The sequence below is a fragment of the Brachyhypopomus gauderio genome, unplaced genomic scaffold, assembly GCF_052324685.1.
Source record: "Brachyhypopomus gauderio isolate BG-103 unplaced genomic scaffold, BGAUD_0.2 sc73, whole genome shotgun sequence".
Lineage (NCBI taxonomy): Eukaryota > Metazoa > Chordata > Actinopteri > Gymnotiformes > Hypopomidae > Brachyhypopomus > Brachyhypopomus gauderio.
Window position 1 is genome coordinate 1297066 of NW_027506894.1, and position 15307 is coordinate 1312372.

The window sequence follows — 15307 nt, forward strand, 5'->3', positions numbered from 1 at the left end:
AGGCACCTCCGTGCAGCTAGCGGGAAGCTAACGGCTGGCGCGACGCGAGTTAGCCGGACGAGAGTGATCTGCTGCTGGGGACGAAGAGACTGGCGGCCGCGTGAGCATATCGTGGAGGTATCCGTGTGTGTGGTGAACTTCCTTCATACGAGACCGTCGGTTGAGTTGGAGTGGGAGAAAGGAGACCGTTTCACGGAGTTACGCTGACGGTGAATGGACATAATTTCTTTCCCGCGCAGTGTGCGAGTGAATCGGCGGGAACGCGCGAGACGAGCGGTTTTTCCTCCCGCACCTCTCTCTTATTGTGGGACTTTCGGACTTCGCGTATTATGATTGGAATGGATTTCGACTGACTTTATAGAGAGAGTTTAGACAGAATTTTGCTGTCTCATTTCACCCTGGTGGAGCAACGTTTTTTTTCTTTCTTTCTTTCTCACTACTTCCCTCCAACTCTCCCAAGCTACAGCAAACTGAACTTTTCTCCACTATCTTTGCGCATGCGCTGTGTGCAGCACCGGAGTTCCTCCGTGTTGCTGACTTCTCAGAACTGACACATAAGAAGCTAAGTTCCTTATTGTGTTGTGCATCGGTGTCAAACGTAAACTCAGACTGTTGTAATGTTCTGTTTACAGGGCAAGTAATTAACCTAGTTTGCATTTTCAAAAAAAAAAAAAAAAAAAAAAGTACTATTTTATTTTTATTTTTTTTTCTACGTTGTTTAGCACTCCTTAACTATACAACATGTTTAGTGACCTCGACCCACAGACTGACCTTCCTGACCCTGAGACTGCCCCCAGACTGAGGTTACCACGGCAGTCCAGCAGAGGTCTAACTGAGCAAGTCCAATCACTGAGGTCTGAGGTAAGACTTTTACAACAATGTTTGTCAGACTCGTTGGAGTTACAGAAAAGCATGCTTGAGCAGTGGGGCCACCCAAGTAGCAGAGTAGAGGTTGATCATCATACTGGGTGTGTCACATCCTCAACACCTTATACAGTGCCTGTACCAACGCATTCCCCCACGGATAGATGTGCCGCCCAAGACCCCCAGTCTAGTGGCGCTTCTTACACTTCTCCACAGTGTCTTGCAGAAATGAATAACACTTCTAGGATCCTGGCGTCTGTTCTACACCAGTCGAAGCTGGAGCCCACTGTGTTCGCAGCCGATGGTAAAGTCCAGCCAGACGACTGGCTTCAGTCCATGAACGCCTATCGGATGTCTTTCGACCTGACTGATACACAGGTTTTCCTGGAACTTCCACGCTTTCTGGCCAAAGAGCCACTAAAATGGTTCACTGTCCTTAGAGCACATATAGTCACTTGGACACAGTTCTGTGACCTATTTAAGAAAGTCTTTCTTCCAACTGACTTTCAAGAGCTAGTCATGAGAGGGATTCTTGACCGAATTCAGGCAACCGATGAGCCACTTCCCACGTTTGTAGCCCACATGCTGAGCGAGTTTAGCAAACTGCGAAGCCCCCCCCCCAGAGCGGGAACAGATTGACCTTATATGTAAGCACACTCTGGAGAGATACAGAGTGGCACTTCACGGTACACCTATTGCATCAGTTATGGACCTTCTCTTGCAAGCCCATGAACTTCATTCTACTCTGGGATCCAGTGGACATCACTGCCGGCGTGCTCAGGAAAGGGTTAAACCCTCAGATGATACACATTGCTTCAAGTGCTCTCTGCCTGGCTTCACATCACGTACCTGTCCACGCTGTAATTCCTTCTCCAAGAGTCATAACAGCAGTCCCAGTATACCATCTGATGCTATAAACTGCCCCTCCAACTCGGTCACTCCTATTCCTGTCGTGGATATCGACAACTTTTCTGGTGGCAGAAGGTCTTCAGGCAGGCCGCAGGGAAACTTCAGAGGGGGGAGGGTGTTTCACAGAGGCACCCCTCCCCCCAAACAATAGACCTGCCTCACTCAGCTCAGCCATATCTAGGGCATGTGGAAGACATCACCTCTGAAGCCTTCTGGAACACTCCTTTTAAAACTAAAGTCAACTTTAGAGGGGAAGCGATTCCTGCCACCTTGGACACAGGCGCCTCGCTGTCAGCCGTGCGATCCAATCTGGTCCCACCTAACAACTCGGGCAGCCTCAAAACTCAACCATGGGCTGGTCCACCTTTACAGTTAGCTGACGGTGCTGCCTGTGAACCTTCAGGAATAACATGGCTCTCAATAGGTTTCCAGGGCAAACGCTTCTACCACAGGTTTGTCATTATTCCCTACTTGTCCTCACCAATGATTTTGGGAATGGACTTCATGCAACGCGCCTCACTGAGTATCCACATCCCATCCAGAACTGTAACGTTCAGTGATGAACTTGACCCCACTCCTGATTCTGATGACACATGTACCTCAGCTGACCTAAATGACTACACCTCTACATGTGCAGACTACACTCTACCTCTACATGTGCAGGCTACACTCTACCTCTACATGTGCAGACTTACACTCTACATCTACATGTGCAGACTTACACTCTACCTCTACATGTGCAGACTACACTCTACCTCTACATGTGCAGGCTACACTCTACCTCTACATGTGCAGACTTACACTCTACATCTACATGTGCAGACTTACACTCTACCTCTACATGTGCAGACTTACACTCTACATCTACATGTACAGACTACACTCTACCTCTACATGTACAGACTACACTCTACCTCTACATGTGCAGACTTACACTCTACATCTACATGTACAGACTACACTCTACCTCTACATGTGCAGACTACACTCTACCTCTACATGTGCAGACTACACTCTACCTCTACATGTACAGACTACACTCTACCTCTACATGTGCAGACTTACACTCTACATCTACATGTACAGACTACACTCTACCTCTACATGTGCAGACTACACTCTACCTCTACATGTGCAGACTTACACTCTACATCTACATGTACAGACTACACTCTACCTCTACATGTGCAGACTACACTCTACCTTTACATGTGCAGACTTACACTCTACCTCTACATGTGCAGACTTACACTCTACCTCTACATGTGCAGACTTACACTCTACATCTACATGTACAGACTACACTCTACCTCTACATGTACAGACTACACTCTACCTCTACATGTGCAGACTTACACTCTACCTCTACATGTGCAGACTTACACTCTACCTCTACATGTGCAGACTACACTCTACCTCTACATGTGCAGGCTACACTCTACCTCTACATGTGCAGACTTACACTCTACATCTACATGTGCAGACTTACACTCTACCTCTACATGTGCAGACTTACACTCTACATCTACATGTACAGACTACACTCTACCTCTACATGTACAGACTACACTCTACCTCTACATGTGCAGACTTACACTCTACATCTACATGTACAGACTACACTCTACCTCTACATGTGCAGACTACACTCTACCTCTACATGTGCAGACTACACTCTACCTCTACATGTACAGACTACACTCTACCTCTACATGTGCAGACTTACACTCTACATCTACATGTACAGACTACACTCTACCTCTACATGTGCAGACTACACTCTACCTCTACATGTGCAGACTTACACTCTACATCTACATGTACAGACTACACTCTACCTCTACATGTGCAGACTACACTCTACCTCTACATGTGCAGACTTACACTCTACCTCTACATGTGCAGACTTACACTCTACCTCTACATGTGCAGACTTACACTCTACCTCTACATGTGCAGACTTACACTCTACATCTACATGTACAGACTACACTCTACCTCTACATGTACAGACTACACTCTACCTCTACATGTGCAGACTTACACTCTACCTCTACATGTGCAGACTTACACTCTACCTCTACATGTGCAGACTTACACTCTACCTCTACATGTGCAGACTACACTCTACCTCTACATGTGCAGGCTACACTCTCCCTCTACATGTGCAGACTACACTCTACCTCTACATGTGCAGACTACACTCTACCTCTACATGTGCAGACTTACACTCTACCTCTACATGTGCAGACTACACTCTACCTCTACATGTGCAGACTACACTCTACCTCTACATGTGCAGACTACACTCTACCTCTACATGTGCAGACTTACACTCTACATCTACATGTCCAGGCTACACTCTACCTCTACATGTGCAGGCTACACTCTACCTCTACATGTGCAGACTACACTCTACCTCTACATGTGCAGACTTACACTCTACCTCTACATGTGCAGACTTACACTCTACCTCTACATGTCCAGACTTACACTCTACCTCTACATGTGCAGACTTACACTTCTTTAATGATTCATATAATCATTACCACATGTTTATCACTATTGATTATTTATTTTGTTATTGATTACTCATTCTTCTAAGAAACATGCTTAGACTTTAAATAACACAGGTACAAGTCTTACTGAACAAAACACAAAGCACGTAAATATAGGAGACAAATTCTGCTCTGTAGAGTGCGATAATAAAGGACATTCTCTGGAGAGTTTGTTAATAAAGGTCATTCTCTGAAGAGTGTGTTAATAAAGGTCATTCTCTGAAGAGTGTGTTAATAAAGGACATTCTCTGAAGAGTGTGTTAATAAAGGACATTCTCTGAAGAGTGTGTTAATAAAGGACATTCTCTGAAGAGTGTGTTAATAAAGGACATTCTCCGAAGAGTGTGTTAATAAAGGACATTCTCTGAAGAGTGTTAATAAAGAACATTCTCTGAAGATTGAGTTAATAAAGGACATTCTCTGAAGAGTGCGTTAATAAAGCACATTCTCTGAAGAGTGCGTTAATAAAGGACATTCTCTGAAGAGTGCGTTAATAAAGGACATTCTCTGAAGAGTGTGTTAATAAAGGGCACTCTCTGAAGAGTGCGTTAATAAAGGACATTCTCCGAAGAGTGCGTTAATAAAGGACATTCTCTGAAGAGTGTGTTAATAAAGGGCACTCTCTGAAGAGTGCGTTAATAAAGGACATTCTCTGAAGAGTGTGTTAATAAAGGACATTCTCCGAAGAGTGTTAATAAAGGACATTCTCTGAAGAGTGCATTAATAAAGGACATTCTCTGAAGAGTGCGTTAATAAAGGACATTCTCTGAAGAGATTGTTAATAAAGGACATTCTCTGAAGAGTGCATTAATAAAGGACATTCTCTGAAGAGTGTGTTAATAAAGGACATTCTCTGAAGAGAGTGTTAATAAAGGACATTCTCTGAAGAGTGCATTAATAAAGGACATTCTCTGAAGAGTGCAATCACTGAAGAGCTGTCATACAAACTCAAACACTATACCTCTATGCACTCTACACTCAGAAGTGTGGACATGTGATATTGGACATGTGACTGATGCTATATCTCACGTGATCTTGAACATGTGACTGATGCTATATCTGTTGGTTCTTCAGAATAATCCTGGAATGAGATAAACACACACATACAAACACACACACACACACACACACACACACACACACACACACACACACACACACACAGTTCTACTTTATTATTTGCACATTGTAGTACACAAAAAATACACAAGTATACACTTGTATTTGTGTACACAAGTATTTTGTGGAGAGATAATATATATGTGTGAATCTTAGTTGTAGTTTGCAATAGTGTAGAGCAGCGTTTCTCAAAGTGTGGGGCGCGCCCCACTATTGCAGGTGGGGCGCAAGCAATTGGAAGAAATAAACCTTTTTAAAGCCTGGTTTAAACTTGAAGCCTGGTTCATACTTGATGCGTCGCGAGCGGCGCGAGGGTCCGCGCGGCGAAAATGACGTAATCACTGTGGCTCCGCCTGTACGCGAGGGCCTCGCGCGCTGTCGCTGCGCGAGGTCGTGCACCTCTCGAATTTTGTAACTTCGCACCGCGCCTCAGCGCAATGAACAAAGTCATGTTTGCATGGTTCATACACCTTTACAAGGTGGAATTAAAGCATTTGTACGTCACTTTCAATGTCCATTTCAATATTTCCCAGCACGATAAACTTAAATAAGTTAAATATTTATACATATACTCGAAATGATTCGCTTTTAATCACGTTATTTAATGGTGGTTTATTTTCAAAACGCCCAATCTTAACGTCTTCACGTTCTCTCATGTTTCGTCCTGGAATTACAAGAAGCTCGTATTTGTTAACGTAATACAAGAGAACTGTTCAGTCAGACAGCTATTTGTTGTGAAACGAGTTACAATTTCAAGCATTTTAAAGTACTTTCAAACCTGAAACACAAAGCAACATTAAAATTCGTCAGGTAAATGTTCATTCCCCTGTTTTTGAGGGATGTTTCTTTATACTCCCACATATCGTTTCGGACACTGCACGCGGAAAGTACAGTATAAACGCCTCCACCTTTCGCGCAGGGTCGCGTGAGGTGGGCGGAGTCACGTGCTACGGTCACTTGCGAGCCTGTCGTTTTAATGCCTTTTCGTTTTGCATAAACCCCGGATGTTTCAAATGTCTGCGGAAAAGTGTGAACCAGGGCTAGATTCGGCCCTTTAATGAATTTATACTGCCGCCCCCCCCGGTCAACAAATCACGTTCGCCACCCCCATTTGTATTTTATTACCATTTTGTTTGGGTGATATGGGACAGGTGGGGCATGGAATTTCCCCTTCTTCTGAGGTGGGGAATGATAGAAAAAGTTTGAGAACCACTGGTGTAGAGTGACTTTGTGAAATATAAAACATCAGATTCATGTGCTTACCTGTCAGTTTAATGTTCTCACCTGTCAGGTTAATGTGCTCACCTGTCAGGTAAATGTTCTCACCTGTCTCAGGTCTTGTTCTCTCTTCTTTGCATGGCTCACGGTTGAGTAGGTGAGCTCACACTACAAGAGAACAAACACACTGGTGGATTTCGTGTGGTAGATCTTCATCCCTGGACTGATCCTCAAGGACACCACATACCTCCTCTCCTGCTGACGGACGCTTCCTGTCAAAGACGCTGTCTGAATATACAGTACCACGGTCTCCTCAACCTGGAGAGACATGATTAACCCCCACGTTACTGTCTGAATATATCACACTCTCCTCAACCTGGAGAGACATGATTAACCCCCACGTTACTGTCTGAATATATCACACTCTCCTCAACCTGGAGAGACATGATTAACCCCCACGTTACTGTCTGAATATATCACACTCTCTTCAACCTGGAGAGACATTATTAACCCCACGTTACTGTCTGAATATATCACACTCTCCTCAACCTGGAGAGACATTATTAACCCCCACGTTACTGTCTCTATATTTCACACACACACACACACACACACACACACACACACACACACACACACACATTCTGGAGGTGTTTTACCTCGTTGTGTTTGCTTTCTCCTCTCTTCTCTTGACTGTTTTGTTTTCTTCCTGAGTAATGAGAATATGAGCATCTGTCACTCACACACATGCTGGGACGTTGTTTACATCATCACACATGACCCCTGACCTGTTGGACTGGATTTAAGTGTGAAGATGAAGCACTACACACACACCACTCAGGAATTCTGCTGATGTCAACATCTTGGTTCAGTTTCTTACTCACACCAAGACCACAGTGGTGCTGCAGTGTGTATGTCAACATAGCTGACAACACTGTTCACGGTCACTGTCAAACTACCACACTGTTCACCCTCTTACACTATCACACTGTTGACACTGTCAAACTATTAACACTGTCACACTGTTCACTCTGTCACTGTGTTACACTGTTCATTCTGTCACTGTCACACTGTGTGCTTATTCATACCTTTCACACATGTGCAGTAAGCACCATCATCCGCTAGCAGCACTAGCAGCACTAGCAGCACTAGTGGCACTAGCAGTAGCACCAATGACAGCAGCGGGATCTGGATGGTGATTGGCTTCCACAAGCCAGGACACATCTGGGAATCACCTGCTATATTTGCATAACACCTTAGAAATACAAACTTATTCTAATTCAGTCCAATTATTTAATCAATTTAATCACTCAGAACACTTGAAATGAAAGCCAAAGGAGGAACGGAGTGTAAGAAAAAATGATATAAGACAATCTGAGTGTGTGTTAAAGGAAAACCTTCTGAACCAGTGGGTACTGGTTTCAGTGCTGTGATGCTCATGGGGACCCCAGTCATGTCTGAGACACTGGGACTGTACTTGTCTGACTGGTCAGTGTAGAGGGGGACAGGTGTGGGGACAGGTCCTTATGACAGGGTGTGGGGACATGTCCTTATATGACAGGGTGTGGGGACATGTCCTTATATGACAGAGTGTGAGGGCATGTCCTTATATGACAGGTGTGGGGACATGTCCTTATATGACAGAGTGTGAGGGCATGTCCTTATATGACAGGGTGTGCATGACTATTAAAATATATCAATATTTCCCCTGAGTAACTTTCAGACATTAGATATGGGCTCTACTAGTATGAGTTAATGTACAGTGTAATTTATATTAACTCCTGTATGTCCAGTGAATGGTGTGTTTATGTTCTCTGACAGAGAGAAAACTGTTGAATGCAGAACACAAATATCTTTAAATGATCATAGAAACCTGCAGCAACAAACATTTCTACGAAGGTAAAGGAACCGTATTACTCTTACTGCTCTAGTGTGAATGTGTAGCGTATTACTGTTACTGCTCTAATGTGAATGTGTAGCGTATTACTGTTACTGCTCTAGTGTGAATGTGTGGGACCTCAAGACCAAACTGCTGTTAAGCTGCACTGTGAGATCCACATGGTGAGGTTTGTGTCTGCCACTCCCTCTCAGAACCACAGTGTTGAAAGATTTAGTTGAGCTTGAACTCTTTTACCTTTAATGGAGAGGTGGATGGTGATGGACTGGTTGTTGTTGACTGTACACCTGTATGTTCCCTGGTCTTCCTCAGTCAGGTTAGAGAGGAGTAGAGAGAGATTTGCTGGATGGTTCTGGTGAGACATGTGGACTCTGTCTCTGTGGTGTCTGATCCCGTTGGACACCTCTGTCCATGCAGACTCAGTACTGGAGATCAGATGCTCCCATTTGACACTGGCAGGTTTGGTGTGGGGGTCAGTGCAGGAACAGGGCAGGAGAACAGACTCTCCGGGGTATTTGATCAGTTCTGCCCCTGGACTCTCTGACAGTGTGCAGCCTGCCAAACATGCATTATCTGTTTACTGGAGATTAAATTCATTTATGAAATACACGATTGTGCAGACGTTTTAGGCACCTTTAGATTTGTTATTTAATAACGGCACATAGATTCAGAATTCAGTCTCTTTATATTTACCATTACTAAAGCACCAACTATTATGGTGGTCTACCCTAACAACCACCTTGAGCCGGGTGTAGCTGACTCTGTCTCTAGTGTGAGGTCTTGTGCTGGGTGAAGTTGGTCTCTAGTGTGAGGTCTTGTGCTGGGTGTAGTTGGTCTCTAGTGTGAGGTCTTGTGCTGGGTGAAGTTGGTCTCTAGTGTGAGGTCTTGTGAAGGGGCATTTGTTCCATTATAAAACACAATGAAGCTTGATTCTAATATCACGTTTGATTATCAGTGTTCACATAGCCCTGTTTCCTCAGTGTGTGTAATCTGTAGAATTCAGACGGTGTTTAACAGCTGCTACACAGATAGAGCACTGGACCACACACAAACACACACTGACCCACACAAACACACACTGACACACACAAACACACTTTGACACACACAAACACACTCTGACACACACACACACACACTGACACACACAATCACACACTGACACACATGAAGCCTCTTTAGAGGATTTTCCACATACTGTCACAATCTCCTCAGCAACCCATCTGGTTTTGATTGTATTTATTGCTTTTTGTCTTTGTGTACCTTTATTTTGAAATACCATTTTGTGTCTGACTTCACGCCCCATCCTTGTTCTCCACCCCCTCATCGTTGCTGTCAGGTTTGTCTTGTTTTGATTCCCTGTTTCAGTCACTGTATTATAGTCCTGTGTGTCTTGTATTGTAGGTGATTGTAACTACCACTAGTTTGTATGTGTTGTGTCATCCTGCTGTTGTATGTCTTCTGTGCATTTATCTCTCCCCTATTATATGTAGTAGTGTTTACTCTCAGTGTTGGGTGGGGTATTTGATTAATGTTTTGTTTGTCTTTGTTTCCTGTCAGTTACTTTTTGTAGTGTTTGTTGTTTTGTTAATAAACCACTCTAGAGTCACACTTACATCCAGCCCACCTCACCAGAATGTTACACATACAACTAGAAGCAGATTAAGGAGAACTTCATTCCCTGTGAGGAGCTGTCTCCAGTTCTCCAAGTCTACTTCATGGTTTCTCCATGTTGTCTGTCTGTTAGTATCCACGTGTACTGGTCTCCGTGTACCCTTTTGCTTCATGGTTTGATCTCAGACTGGTTTCTAACTGTCATGTTATGCCCCCTGGTTTTTATCTTGTTCTAGTGGTTTTGATCTTTACCTGATTTAAATTAAATAAAATGCATCAGCTTTGCCTGACCTGTCTGGAAATGTCACAGATTCCAAGCTTATCTCACTGTAAATTTTATTATACGTTTGTGTAGCTGTAACACGCGTACATACGTTTGTGTAGCTGTAACACGCGTACATACGTTTGTGTAGCTGTAACACACGTACATACGATTGTGTAGCTCAGTGGTTCCCAAAGTGGGGGGCGCGCCCCCTAGGTGGGGCGCGGAGCTATTGCAGGGGGGGCGCGGAGCTTGAAAGTAAAACGTGCACATGTGTCAATATTAGGGATGCACCGATTCCGATATTAATATCTGAAAAAATTCTAGATCGGGTATCGTGGACAATGTGACCGATCCATAAAAACAGATCTATTCAGTCTAATTCTATGCTTGTATTGCTTGCTTTTCGGAGTTAGTTCAACCTTAATACTCGCGCTGGTGGTATTCCACTTAGTCCGTTTATTTGCTAGTTGACCAAAATAAACCTGGGCTCCAGCAATACTTCACTGTTCATACATGAACTGGTGAGTTGTCCAAAGCTCATTTAATGTGTTACTTACAGAAATAAAATAAAGAGCAGTGGTCTGACTCGGTCTACGGCAGAATGCTAAAAAACAATATTCCATACGCGCGCTCAACTCGCTCCCTTAAAGAGACAGTACACATATTTCTGGCCGTTACATGCTTTGTGCTCTGCGTGATGTCTGCGCTTGCAAACTAGCCGCATATGTATTGCTGTTTCTCTTATTTCATCTCCTTATTTATTTTAAATTATATTTAGAATTCTTGAACCATTTAAAAGGTTTCTTGCAGTTTATTTTTTTCATGTTTGACCAAAGTTGTGAACCTATTGTTTTTGTAAGTTTCAGGTTCTTTGGTATTATTTATTTTACATTCGATGTTATATTCATAATTGCACTGACTGAACAAATGCAAGTTGTGTTGTTTTTACATGTTTTATGTGTGTTTAAGTGTGCTATACTGGTGCAGAGTTTTCAATAAACTTGTAATTCAGTATGTCTGTGTTTAAAAAAAAATGCTTTAAGTCGGTATCAGATCGGTATCGGCAGAGGTGGTCTTTGCATAGAGGCATGGCTAGGCAACTGCCTTGGGCCCCTCCCACTGCAACCCACTGTAGGGGCCCCCTGATTAGCTGACTTATTTCTCGCATATTAATGTTTGATGGGCCCCCTACCTAATTTCGCCTTGAGCCCCCAAATTGCTAAGTCCGCCACTGGGTATCGGATCAGTATCGGCCGATATGAAGCCTCAGATATCTGAATCGGTATCGGAAGTGAAAAACGTGAATTGGTGCATCCCTAGTCAATATGGGGGGGGGGTGGGGGGGTGTAGGGGGGGCGCAAAAATATTCTCATCTACTAAAGGGGGGCACGGCAGAAAAAGTTTGGGAACCACTGGTGTAGCTGTTACACGCGTACATACGTTTGTGTAGCTGTAACACGCGTACATACGATTGTGTAGCTGTAACACACATACATACCTTTGTGTAGCTGTAACACGCGTACATACGATTGTGTAGCTGTAACACGTACATACGTTTGTGTAGCTGTAACACACATACATACCTTTGTGTAGCTGTAACACGCGTACATACGATTGTGTAGCTGTAACACGTACATACGTTTGTGTAGCTGTAACACACGTACATACGTTTGTGTAGCTGTAACAGCTCCCTGCCATCGAAGACATTCACCACCAGCGCTGTGTGTGTAGTACACACACCATCATAAGAGACCCCTCCCACCCCACACAGCATCATTAGGGACCCCTCCCACCCCACACAGCATCATTAGGGACCCCTCCCACCCCACACAGCATCATTAGAGACCCCTCTCACCCTACACAGCATCATTAGAGACCCCTCCCACCCCACACAGCATCATTAGGGACCCCTCCCACCCTACACAGCATCATTAGAGACCCCTCCCACCCCACACAGCATCATTAGGGACCCCTCCCACCCCACACAGCATCATTAGGGACCCCTCCCACCCCACACAGCATCATTAGAGACCCCTCCCACCCAACACAGCATCATTAGAGACCCCTCCCACCCCACACACCATCATTAGAGACCCCCCCCACCCCACACAGCATCATTAGAGACCCCTCCCACCCCACACAGCATCATTAGAGACCCCTCCCACCCCACACACCATCATTAGAGACCCCTCCCACCCCACACAGCATCATTAGGGACCCCTCCCACCCCACACAGCATCATTAGAGACCCCTCCCACCCCACACAGCATCATTAGGGACCCCTCACACCCCACACAGCATCATTAGAGACCCCTCCCACCCTACACGGCATCATTAGAGACCCCTCCCACCCCACACGGCATCATTAGAGACCCCTCCCACCCCACACGGCATCATTAGAGACCCCTCCCACCCCACACGGCATCATTAGAGACCCCTCCCACCCCACACGGCACCATTAGAGACCCCTCCCACCCCACACGGCATCATTAGAGACCCCTCACACCCCACACGGCATCATTAGAGACCCCTCCCACCCCACACGGCATCATTAGGGACCCCTCACACCCCACACAGCATCATTAGGGACCCCTCCCACCCCACACGGCATCATTAGAGACCCCTCCCACCCCACACGGCATCATTAGAGACCCCTCCCACCCCACACGGCATCATTAGAGACCCCTCCCACCCCACACGGCATCATTAGAGACCCCTCCCACCCCACACGGCATCATTAGAGACCCCTCCCACCCCACACGGCACCATTAGAGACCCCTCCCACCCCACACGGCACCATTAGAGACCCCTCACACCCCACACGGCATCATTAGAGACCCCTCCCACCCCACACGGCATCATTAGAGACCCCTCACACCCCACACGGCATCATTAGAGACCCCTCCCACCCCACACGGCATCATTAGAGACCCCTCCCACCCCACACAGCATCATTAGAGACCCCTCCCACCCCACACGGCACCATTAGAGACCCCTCCCACCCCACACAGCACCATTAGAGACCCCTCCCACCCCACACAGCATCATTAGAGACCCCTCCCACCCCACACAGCATCATTAGAGACCCCTCCCACCCCACACAGCATCATTAGAGACCCCTCACACCCCACACAGCATCATTAGAGACCCCTCCCACCCCACACAGCACACAGCATCATTAGAGACCCCTCCCACCCCACACAGCATCATTAGAGACCCCTCCCACCCCACACAGCATCATTAGAGACCCCTCCCACGCCACACAGCATCATTAGGAACCCCTCCCACCCCACACAGCATCATTAGAGACCCCTCCCACCCCACACACCATCATTAGAGACCCCTCCCACCCCACACAGCATCATTAGAGACCCCTCCCACCCCACACAGCATCATTAGGGACCCCTCCCACCCCACACAGCATCATTAGAGACCCCTCCCACCCCACACAGCATCATTAGGGACCCCTCCCACCCCACACAGCATCATTAGAGACCCCTCCCACCCCACACAGCATCATTAGAGACCCCTCCCACCCCACACACCATCATTAGAGACCCCTCCCACCCCACACAGTATCATTAGGGACCCCTCACACCCCACACAGAATCATTAGAGACCCCTCCCACCCCACACAGCATCATTAGAGACCCCTCCCACCCCACACAGCATCATTAGAGACCCCTCCCACCCCACACAGCATCATTAGAGACCCCTCCCACCCCACACAGCATCATTAGAGACCCCTCCCACCCCACACAGCATCATTAGGGACCCCTCCCACCCCACACAGCATCATTAGAGACCCCTCCCACCCCACACAGCATCATTAGGGACCCCTCCCACCCCACACACCATCATTAGAGACCCCTCACACCCCACACAGCATCATTAGGGACCCCTCCCACCCCACACAGTATCATTAGGGACCCCTCCCACCCCACACAGCTTCATTAGGGACCCCTCACACCCCACACGGCATCATTAGAGACCCCTCCCACCCCACACAGCATCATTAGAGACCCCTCCCACCCCACACAGCATCATTAGAGACCCCTCACACCCCACACAGCATCATTAGAGACCCCTCCCACCCCACACAGCACACAGCATCATTAGAGACCCCTCCCACCCCACACAGCATCATTAGAGACCCCTCCCACCCCACACAGCATCATTAGAGACCCCTCCCACCCCACACAGCATCATTAGTGACCCCTCCCACCCCACACAGCATCATTAGAGACCCCTCCCACGCCACACAGCATCATTAGGAACCCCTCCCACCCCACACAGCATCATTAGAGACCCCTCCCACCCCACACACCATCATTAGAGACCCCTCCCACCCCACACAGCATCATTAGAGACCCCTCCCACCCCACACAGCATCATTAGGGACCCCTCCCACCCCACACAGCATCATTAGAGACCCCTCCCACCCTACACAGCATCATTAGAGACCCCTCCCACCCCACACAGCATCATTAGGGACCCCTCCCACCCCACACAGCATCATTAGAGACCCCTCCCACCCCACACAGCATCATTAGAGACCCCTCCCACCCTACACAGCATCATTAGAGACCCCTCCCACCCCACACAGCATCATTAGGGACCCCTCCCACCCCACACAGCATCATTAGAGACCCCTCCCACCCCACACGGCACCATTAGAGACCCCTCCCACCCCACACAGCATCATTAGAGACCCCTCCCACCCCACACAGCATCATTAGGGACCCCTCCCACCCCACACAGCATCATTAGAGACCCCTCCCACCCCACACAGCATCATTAGAGACCCCTCCCACCCCACACAGCATCATTAAAGACTCCTCCCACCCCACACAGCATCATTAG

The 15307-nt window shown here is 46.9% G+C and overlaps 1 long non-coding RNA gene across 1 annotated transcript; it reads right to left on the bottom strand.

Annotated features, from left to right (window-relative positions):
- Positions 1-4723: 4723 nt before the first annotated feature.
- LOC143491270 (uncharacterized) lies at positions 4724-7905 on the bottom strand. The gene is made up of 5 exons (XR_013125163.1): positions 7757-7905; positions 7328-7377; positions 6916-6986; positions 6777-6836; positions 4724-5412 (listed from the first exon to the last, which is right to left on the bottom strand). It is a non-coding gene; the product is annotated as an uncharacterized LOC143491270 (long non-coding RNA).
- Between the last annotated feature and the right edge of the window lie 7402 nt (positions 7906-15307).